The following is an 8,763-nucleotide window of genomic DNA, read 5'->3' on the forward strand; positions in this document are numbered from 1 at the left end:
ATCTTGTAGATTGTGGAGATGGCCCAGTAGGGAGGATGCCTGTTGTATAAGCACACAGGCTAGAGTTCAGACTGCCAGTACCCACATGCTATCCTCTTGTTTACACACCCTGCACAGAAGTGCATGCCTACAGTCCCAGCTCTACTGACACAGACAAGAGGAGCCCTCCGGCTTGCTGCCCAGCCAGACTAGCTGACTAGACAAGCTCCAGACTTAAGAAGAGACTCCGTCTCAAAAATAACATGGGCATCTCCTAAGGAAACACACACATGCATACCCCCTACACAGGTGTGCACACAGGAACACGTACAGATCAACTTCCACCTCCATAATTAACAGAGAATACTGCCACTCTTCAAAAGACTCATGAACAACCCCACAAGCTAGGTCCACTGTCCTTTTATAGTTATAGGAAGGTCTCATATATATTGGTACTAATTCTAGGTTAACTGGGGAAACAAGAAGAAAATACTCAGCGAACTTCTCTCTGTCCAGACCATTCTCTGCTTAAAATCTTCACAACATATGTGGAGCCGACCTTCTTACAAGGTTCGCTCCACAGAACTGGAGAATGTGACTTTTTGGTATGAAGTAAGTAAAGTTTCTAGTCCTTGGTTTTTAAAACAACATTGCTAAGACTATAACTGGAACTCTTGTTCTCACAGAATTAAATTAAGGTATTAAAATCTCTGGAGATAGTTCATGGACAAAATGAAATGCTTTCACAGAATTCTCCAGTGTGTTTATTTTAGAAATTCAAATATTGATTTGGCAAAATAATTTACTCCATTTTCTTCTCTCAAGTCCTTTTCAAAATGGTCAGTCACTCCAGGAGTCGTCACATGGTGTTTGGAGATTGCGCTTTGACATTTCTTTTTATGAACAAAAAAGCAAAAACTGAAACAGGGTCACCTTTTGGTTGGATGGCTATAGCTGTACTACCTCTTCAATTGCATTAGACTGAAAAGTCCATGGCCAGGTGAGAACAGGCTCAAAACTACTAAAGATGGAGAGGGTGAGGGAGACAGGTTGAGGGAAGAGTTAGAGAAAGTTACCAGTATCAGGAATGTGTCCTCACCAATGTTCTCACGCACACCAAGGGAAGAAAATACTGAGAAAAAGGGGGCAGAGAATTTGGGTTTAAGTTTCAAGCTGTGGAGAAATGATTTTAAAATCTAAAAAAAAAAAAAAGTGCCTGGACTCTTCAAATGATAAGTTATGCAAAACTTTTTAAAAATAAGAAGTGATACAAGTCAGTGAACAAATAAGATATCAGTAAGTAAATAAGAAAAAGAATCATTACAAACCTTGATTATAAAAACATAACTAAGATTTAAACCCATTCAATGAAACCATAGCTAAGCTTTCAGCAACCTGGGAAAAGGGAGTGTCTTCCTAGTCAAAGGCTGCATGAACTGCAAAGCTGACCTAAGGAATTCCCCAGGCACATAGCAGGAAGGAGTGAGGTTAAAATTGCCAAAGAGAAGCCCATAACATGGAAACTCAACACAATGAACTTCATCGAAATCTACTAGAGCTAACGTACATTGATAGCATCACCACAGAAAGCTAACCAGTGGCTATCTACAATGGTGGATGGAACAGGCAGGAAGAAAGGATTCAGAAAGGGTCAGAAACTAACTTCAGGGGGAGAAAAGTGAATTCATTAACTGTGCCGTGAAACGTAACAAAAGTATACACTATAGACCTGTAGAATTTGTTTTCTGTCAGTCCTACCACAGTGAAGCTATTTTAATGTTCACCTCACATGACCAAACAGATAATAAAGAAATGCTAAAGGAAGTCAAGAATCCCTACAGTGCGACTAAAGAGATACCTCAGTGGTTAAGCATACTAAGCCAATTGATTAGTCTGCATTTCCTGGCCCATCATTGAAACAAAGGCAGGACCTCAGTCAGGAACCTGAAGGCAGGAACTGAAGCAGAGACATGGAGAAAGGCCGCTGTGTGCTCTCCAGGACTTGCTCAGCTTCATTTCTAATACAAACCAGGACCATATATGAAGGGGTGGCAAGAGTGCCGCAGTGGGCTGGGCACTCCCATAACAATCGTTAACCAGGAAGATGTCCCACAGATGGGACCACACCCCAACCTGATGGAGGCAATTTCTCATCTGAGGTCTTCTCTACCTAGGTGACTCTACTTTGTGTCAAGTTCACAAAAACCAACCAGCACACTGCTCTTGCCGAGGACCATAGTAGGTCCCCAGAACCCAAGTCAGACTCAACCAGCTGCACGTGACTCCAGTTCCGAGGACACCAATGGCCTCTGGTTTCCCTGCACGCATGCACTCACTGCACACAATCCACCCACTGTCACACATGTGTATGTTAAAACAATTATTTTTAATTTAAAAAAATGAACACCCAAGGCAATTCTTAAAGAAGATAAATGAACACACTTCTAGCAGGATCAACCAAAAAAATTCTGAACAACAAGTAAAAGAAGTCAAATATTTAAATTCAAGATAGATAGATAGATAGATAGATAGATATTAGATAACAAACTTACACTAATAAACCAATTTCCAGAAAAATATAAACTATTAGAGCGATTAAAGAGGAAACAGAAAATAAAAACAAAACAATTTTTTTTAATGAATTGAATTGTGGGACCCCAAACCAAAACCAACAAAAACAAAACACTCCACTGAAGCTCTAGCTCGTGCCTAGTGTCCTCAGAAGGAGGACACGCTGGTTTGTAGCTCTGTGGGAAAGGATGTTCGCTGCGTGCACGAGGCCCTGCTACAGTTCCACAGCTCCATTCCCAGAAGGAACAATCTGAACGTAGGTGGTAGACATGCCCGGAGCAGAGACAATGTGAAGACACGCAGAGCAGAGAGAAGACCACGTGGCTGACGGAGCATATCAGTGAACTAGGGACATGAAGGATGGCTAGCCAGCAAGTACTACAGCTAGCTAAAGAAGGAAGGGCCTTCCTGAGAGCCCTAGAGACCACCTGCCACGCTGCCCAGACCAGATTTCAGACTTCCGTGTTGCGTTTGAGCACTCAGTTTGTGATACTTTTTCACAACAGCATCTATACCATTAAACAATATTCAATCAATAACCAAAACATAGGACTCCATTGCTGTTGGAAAGCCTTGGATAACAGTCATTCCTACCTTATATAAGCAAACATTTTCAGAAAAGAAAAACTATGGTTGGTGCCTGACTGTAGTAGTTCTGTCTGTGGTAACTTTCGCATCATAATTGATCGTGAGAAAAAAAAAAAAAAACGTAGACTATCATATTTTAAGGTCCCAATGTTTGCAAACAAAATCCACTGATTTGTTTTAAAACATCATGACAGCAGAAGAGTTCAACTCAGAAATAAATAGGGTTCAGAATTTCTAGATATAAAACAACTCCATTAAGAAACTAAAAGAAAAATCAATAAACACCTCGGAAAAAAATTCAAGAGCATTAAACACTTGTTTGTAATTAAAAATAGGAAAACATTCAACAATAAGGAATCTGACAAAAAAAAAGTCATTAGGGTCATGCAGTGGTGCACGCCTGTAATCCCAGCAGTTGGGGAGGCAGAGGCAGGTGGATCTCTGTGAGTTTGAGGCCAGCCTGGTGTACAAAGTAAGTCCAGGACAGCCAAGGCTGTACAAAAATGTCTTTGACTTCAGAAATAGTGTTATCTAAAAATTTTAGGAACATATATTGGCAGTAGAATTTAAGAAGAATTCTAAAAATACTGGTAAAATATGACCAAAAAAAAAAAGGCCTATTCTCACTTCGATCTACGATTATAGTCAGAGATAAAACAATGAAAGGACCACTCCATCGAACTTCTGTGTTAAAATTTCAGCTTGTCACCTCCTTACAATCCACACTCCCGAACCACAGTCATTGGCTGCACATTTTCTTACGCCACTGAACACCATCTAGCATGCAGTTCGATTTGCTCACTGTGCTCATTTAACATTGTCTAAACACCCCCAACAGGATGCAAGTTCCTCCCAGCCAAGATCTCTGCTTTAATCGCTGCTCTAGCTTGAGGAATGCTCAACAATTATTTTCCATTGAGAAGTTATGATTCAGCAATTGAAATGGACGGTACGGACATGATAAACAGACACCTTTACAAAACAATACTGCTGAGTGTAAAAAGCTACATGCGGAGTAAAGGCTCCTGCCACAGTGCCCTTCACGTGAAGTTCAAAAGCACACGAAAACTTACGTGTTTTACAGACAGTAATAGCCACACACATACTGAAAGTATGAGCGTAGGAAAAAGAAAAGGAATATTTATCTGCAGGGTAGAATGACCTCGATGGACCCGAGAGAAATGCAATGGTTAAGGGTCATGAGAGGTGCTTCAGCTTTGTTATTAAAATAAACATCTCTAAAAAGTCTCCTACCAGGCGACATGTGTTCGACCATCTTAGTTTTAGTTACATTTGCCGATCTCTCACTCGCCATGAGGTTTCTGTTGTTGTTTTCCTTTTCTAAGCCAGAATTTTTTGAGTCATTTGTAAACAATAATTGAAAATACCCAGAATCTTGGAGGGAATACTTAGATTAATGTTTGTGGAAATAACATTCCAGTAGGTGTTTAATTTTAGGCCTCATTCTAAATACGGGAGCCTTAATTTTTCCTTTATCACAGTTTTCTGGGTCACACTGAGAAACTCACTCGGAGCGAACCACTCCTTCAGAAGAAGAAAGAAGGACACTGTAGGGGCTACATGGGCGAGGTCTGGTGTCAGCCAGTTGCCATGATGTAAGAGCACAGTATGTGAGGAGAAAGTGGGCTTGAGAATGACGTCAGGTACAGAAGTCACTGGAGTCCTTTCTGGTGTTTGGTTTTGGTTTTTGGAGGGTTGTTTTTGGTTGTGTGTATGTGTGTGTGTGTGTGTGTGTGTGTGTTCATTTCATGTTTTAAGTTTTACCTAGGACCATATTATTAGGAAAAGGTAAAACAAGCACTGAAGAATTTGTCTCTTTGTTTTAACTTTTTCCTCTTTCTTTAAGTAAGTCTGGTCAATCTCAAAACAAAACAATTGCTGGTAAATAAACTTAAAATATCATTTTGGTCCTTTGCTGATGAATAGATTTTTTTTAAGGTATGAATCTTTATTTACCATAACATTTTTATTTTGGAACAAACCTCATGATCTAACTTGAACACAATAAAAAGTTGTCATTCTTGGCATCTTTGTCCTTTCTAATGACTGATTTTGTTGAGTTTCTTAGATTAAGGACCTCTGGGAGCTCAAGTTGTTAAAAGAAGGAGTGAATGGAGGAAAGGAGATGAAGGGAGAGGATGAGAACACAGAATAGATGAGGGTGAGCGCAGAGTAAAGGGCAAAGGGAAGGGTAAGGAAAGGGGAGTGAAGAAAGAAGGGGGAAGGGAAAGGAAGAAGAGGGGAGGGAAGAGACAAAAGTCAACCCTTTCCCTTCAGTAACAAGATGGTATCATCCAGTTCTCAGAAATGACCTTTTCAGTTCTCTTCTTTGGCCTCAAAATTTGTCAGACTCCGTATTTCCCCCCTGCTGTTTGCTCTTTACAGCTAGGAACTGATTATCTTGGAGTCTCGGCTTCCTATACTTTGTGTCTATATTTGTGTCCTCTCTAACAAATGACAGCTGAGACCATCTTCCTGTTGACGATCAACCGGTATTGACACCCTCGCAATGTTTCCCCATCCATTTCCTACTCAAGTAAAAGCAGTCGTCTGTAATGTTCCCTTATCTGTGCTCTCTGCCAGATCCGCTAGTCTTCAAATATCTCTTGAGCAGCCTGATTAATTACTCTGTATCCTGGCAGTCTTTTTAAAATCAACAAGACCTTTTCGCATTCCATCTCAGGAACACAGAAGTGCTTTTTCTTGACATAGCATTCTGCACAGCCTTTGCTTCTCCTGAGTAGAAGAACACAGGCCTAATGGGGTAGACCCTTTGCTCTGCCGATTAACAAATTAATAAATGTAGCAAGGCATTGTCAGAATTTCTTTCCTGTTATAGTCAAAGCAGAAAGGTCAGAAAATATAAGTGGTTGTTTAAGAATTTTTAAAAATATGTATATTGGGCCTGATGGTACATGCCTTTAATTCAGGAAGCAGAGGCAAGTCTATATTTATGAATTCAAGGCTAGCCTGGTCTATATAGCAAGCTCCAGGCCAATTAGGACTACACAATGAAACCCTATTTTTTTTAAAAGTACATAGGAAATTGGAAAGCATGTGTTGCTAGCAAAGACACTTATTTGGAACCTGAAATGATGTCAACAAAAAATTGATGCCTCATATATTTACAATCTCTGATCATCCCAAAGTATCAAACAGTGAAGATGTTTTCTAGTTTCTTTTGTTACAACTTAAGAAAGAAAGAAATTGTTCAGCTTATAATTCCAGGTTACAGTACATTATTGTGGGTAGGTCCACAATAAAAATAAAAATTCAAGACCATCATATCACATCTGAGAACAGAGAGAAAGAAATCAGTGTGTGCTTACTTAGCTCAGCTGATGTTTTTTCACTCATACAGTTCAAGTTCCAACCTGAGAAGTGATGCTGCCCACATTCAGAGTGGGTCATCACCGTTCAACTAATGCAATTAAAAAAAAAAATTCCAGCTGGGCATGGTAGCACAAGCCTTTAATCGGGAGGCAGAGGCAGGTAGATAGATCTCTGAGTTCGAGGCCAGCCCGGTTTGCAGAGTGAGTTCCAGGACAGCCAGGGCTACACAGAGAGACCCTGTCTCAAAAAAATAAGAGGGAGGAAGAGGAGAACAAGGAAGAAAAGAAATAAGAAGGAGGAGTAGGAGAAAGAAGAAGAAAGGGGAGGAAGAGAAGAAGAAAGATGACAAGGAGAAGAAGAAGGAGGAGGAGGAGGAGGAGGAGGAGGAGAAGGAGGAGGAGAAGGAGAAGGAAGAAGGAGAAGGAAGAAGCAGAAAGAAGAAAGCCTCATTACAGGCATGATCTAGGCCAACCTGACCTAAGCAGTTCCTCCCTGAGAGCGCTCTTCCCAAGTGACTCTTGGTTGTGTCGAGCCGACCATTAAAAACAACGCTCGCTTTGGCAGCACATATACTAAAACCGGAGCAACACAGAGAAGATTAGCATAGCGCCTGCTCAAGAATGACACACAAATTCATGAAGCGTCCTGCATTTAAAATAATAATAATAATAATATTCAGCACCGCATGCCACAATGAAAAAGTGTCTCTGCCTATCAGCCTGGGGACCTAAGCTTGATCCACAGAGGTTCTCCTTAAATTGCCTCTGTTCACCTGTGTGCTATTCAGAATCTTTATCGGAACAAGTTAGGCAAGCTGCCTAGGCAGGAGCAGAGAAATGCCAGCTACGTGACTCACGAGCTCTGTTGTGTTGTCGGGTAAGTTACTCGGAAACTGTAGGCATTCCATTAGGTTAAAGCAGGGGCAGAGCTGGACATTCTCAGTGACCAGAGCAGGGGTTGCGTTTGAGAACCCATGAAGATGATGCAAACAGAAGCAGCTCATTAATTTCATTCTAAGTCTTAAGTTACAAGTCACAGTGAATCAAACTAAAACGAGTTGCCACAGAACAATTTTTAACAGTGCATAAAACATTTTATGGCTTCAGAATTTGGTGCAACCCTCCCAGAGACGTTGCTCCCTTTTTTTTTCAATAATAATTATACAAGCTCTTGATTACGCTTATAAAGACCACAGCTAAGTTTCAGATGTAGCAAAAATGGAATTTGGTTTCCCTTTAACACAGAAAGGCAAACTGCTAGTTAGGGAAGGGGTGGAAGAAGGGGATGAGAAGATGGCTCGCAGTTATGAGCACTTACTGCTCTATCAGAGGACCAGGGTATGGATCTTGGCACCTGCATTGAGAAATTCATAAGCCTTTGGAACTAAGAGACCTGACACTCCTTTATGGCTTCCTTGCACCTACACGCACAACACTTAAATACAATACAACGTAATAAGTCTTTTCTTCTCATTTATTTATTTGATTCACTTTATATCCTTGTAGCTCCTTCCCTCCTCCCCTCTTAGACTCACCCTCTCTCCTTCTCCTGTGCCCCAGAGGAAAAGGGGTGCTCCTTTTTATCTCCAGCCCAGCTCATCAACTTGTATCAGGACTAAACGCATCCTCTTCCCATGTGGCATGCCAAGGCAGTCCTGCCAGGGTAAAGTGATCAAAAACCTAGCAAGTGAGTCCCTGTTCAATGCAGTCCCCACTTCCCTTACTAGAGAAATTACATGAGGCCTAAGCTGCCCATCTGCTACAACTTTTTAGGAGGCCTAGGTCCAGTTCATGCATGGTTCTTGGTTGATGCTTCAGACTCAGCAAACCTCTCTGAGCCCTGGTTAGCTGGCTCTGTTGGTCTTCTCGTGGAGTTCCTGTAACCTCCATGTCCTTTTCTCTTTCCTCGCACTGTTCCCCAATACTGCCTAAACGCTGAGCAATGTTTGGCTGTGAGTCTCAGCATCTATTTTGAGGCACTGCTGGGTAGAGCCTCTCAGAGAACAAGTCTGACAGGCCCCTTTCTGCAGGCTAAGCAGAGTATCCTTCATGGTGTCAGGGGTTGGTACTCTCCGGTACGGTGGGTCTTTAGTTGGGCCACACATCGGTTGGGCATTCCCTCAGTCTCTGCTCTATCTGCTCTGTCTTTATCCCTGCACATCTCGTAGGCAGGGTAAATTTTGGCTCAAAGTTTTTGTGGGTGGGTTGGTGTTCCCCACCTTTTACTAGAAGACTTGTCTAGTTAAAGGATGTCCTCTTCAGTCTTTATGGT

At 41.5% G+C, this 8,763-nt stretch overlaps 1 non-coding gene across 1 annotated transcript; it reads left to right on the forward strand.

Annotated features, from left to right (window-relative positions):
• The first annotated feature begins 7,044 nt into the window (after positions 1 to 7,044).
• Positions 7,045 to 7,147, forward strand: LOC132648182 (U6 spliceosomal RNA). The gene has a single exon (XR_009586559.1). It is a non-coding gene; the product is annotated as a U6 spliceosomal RNA (small nuclear RNA).
• Positions 7,148 to 8,763: the final 1,616 nt, after the last annotated feature.

The sequence above is a fragment of the Meriones unguiculatus genome, chromosome 15 (genome assembly GCF_030254825.1).
Source record: "Meriones unguiculatus strain TT.TT164.6M chromosome 15, Bangor_MerUng_6.1, whole genome shotgun sequence".
Lineage (NCBI taxonomy): Eukaryota > Metazoa > Chordata > Mammalia > Rodentia > Muridae > Meriones > Meriones unguiculatus.